The sequence below is a fragment of the Hylobates moloch genome, unplaced genomic scaffold (assembly GCF_009828535.3).
Source record: "Hylobates moloch isolate HMO894 unplaced genomic scaffold, HMol_V3 SCAFFOLD_58, whole genome shotgun sequence".
NCBI classification, from domain to species: Eukaryota; Metazoa; Chordata; class Mammalia; order Primates; family Hylobatidae; genus Hylobates; species Hylobates moloch.
Window position 1 is genome coordinate 465,722 of NW_026652333.1, and position 2,029 is coordinate 467,750.

A 2,029-nucleotide genomic window follows, 5' to 3' on the forward strand; every position below is an offset into this window, starting at 1 on the left:
GCACCCTATCTATGTAGAGAGGAAGAAAAGCCTTGAGGGAAATATGACGAATGTTTACCTGGTTATACCGGATGGTAACACTAGAGAGATTTTTATTTTTGCTTTTAACTTTTTCTACATTTCTCATTTTTTAAAAAATAATAAGGCTGGGCACGTTGGCTCACATATGTAATCCCAGCACTTGGAAGGCCAAGACGAGCAGATCGCCTGAGGTCAGGAGTTCGAGACCAGCCTGGCCAACATGGTGAAACCTCATCTCTACTAAAAATACAAAAAAAATTAGCCGGGCGTGGTAGCGGGTGCCTGTAATCCCAGCTACTCAGGAGGCTGAGGCAGAAGAATCGCTTGAACCCAGGAGGCAGGGGTTGCAGTGAGCCCAGATCACGCCACCGCACTCCAGCCTGGGTGACAGAGCAAGAAAAAAAAAAAGAAGCAGAGTCTTGAAACAGTGTCTTGCTATGTTGCCCAGGCTGGTCCTGAACTCCCGGACTCAAGTTATCCTCCCACCTCGGCCTCCCAAAATGCTGGGATTACAGGCATAAGCCACCTTGCCTGGCCTACTTCAAATTTTGTTGAATAAACACAAATTCCTTTTATTGTAAAAACAGAGAACAAAAACAACCAAAGCAGATATCTAAAAACAGGCTTTGGTAGAGCAAGGCCAGGCATGCAGCTCACCTGTCTCTTAGTTCATCCTCCAGGAAAGCCTGAGTGAGCCTGCCACTGCTGCTGCCCCTGTTTCATTTTCAGACACTTTGGCACTACTTTGAAGCCTTTACATGGTCAGCTCTGGAGAAAGAGAAATGGGTGTCCAACATTCCATTTAATTAGTTAGCCTGAGTGCACGTGGGCCCTTCTGCAGCGCCTGTTGTCACCCCAAGATCAGCTTTGGGCCAGACTCGGCACTTGCTTCCATCCCCTGGTCATCTTCTTCCAAAACAAATGAACAAATCCAACTCTATCAGCCATCTTGAGTAAGGTAGCATTTACTGACTTTTCTTTGGGAAAGTGAGGCAAGCTGCTCATAACATATGGTAAAATTTCCCTAAGGATACCTGCAAACACTTCTGTTCATCCCTCCAAGTCCCTCTCAGCAGCTGCTGCCTGCCCTTCTTCTTCCCCAAACTGCCTCAAGTAGCCCCTTGAGCCTGACATTGCTCCCTTCTTCCCTTCACTGGTGTGTGCCACTCCTTAAAAAGAGAGTCAGTGATCCTTTTGTAGTTCATAAGTGTGATGACTGTGGTTTCATGCTTGTGTGTGAGAGATGGGTGGGCCTCCCTCAGACCTTGTTACGATGTCGGCCCATTACCCATCTGACATGGAAAAAATAAAAGAAAGTTGGATTGTCAGCCAAATTTCAACCACCTCTTTTTTTTTTTTTTTTTTTGAGATGGAGTCTCACTCTGTCGCCCAGGCTGGAGTGCAGTGGCACCATCTCGGCTCACTGCAACCTCTGCCTCGGGTTCAAGTGATTCTCCCACCTCAGCCTCCCGAGTGGCTGGGACTACAGGCATGTGTCATAATGCCTGGCTAATTTTTTTGTACTTTTAGTAGAGACAGGGTTTTGCCATGTTGGCCAGGCTGGTCTCAAACTCCTGACCTCAGGTGGTTCACCCACCTCGGCTTCCCAAAGTGCTGGGATTGCAGGCGTGAAACACCGCGCCCGGCCCAACCACCTCATCTTTTTCAGGCAAGGCTTCAAGGCCCATGATTCAATTGCATTAAGTTTAATGGTCCCTGAAAGTTGGGCAAAACTCTTATATTTGATTTAATGCCCTCAGTACAGACCAGAAAACTAGTATAGGGCTTGTGCAAAACACATGGTCATAGGATGTGCCCTGTAAGATCTAACCACTCTTAGGGGACAAAATAGGGCAGAGTGGGACAGATGTGAGGCGGTACAGCATGTGGTTTCAGCTGGACCATGCTCTGAGCCATTTGGACTGTGAAGGTTTCTCTCCCAGAAGGTAGCAGGGTAGGTCATGGGGTATTGTAGGCCTTGACAAGAGTGCAAATGGAGGCCTAAAAA

The 2,029-nt window shown here is 47.5% G+C and overlaps 1 pseudogene; it reads left to right on the plus strand.

Moving 5' to 3' along the window:
* The first annotated feature begins 1,209 nt into the window (after positions 1 to 1,209).
* Positions 1,210 to 1,319, plus strand: LOC116463758 (small nucleolar RNA U13; annotated as a pseudogene).
* Positions 1,320 to 2,029: the final 710 nt, after the last annotated feature.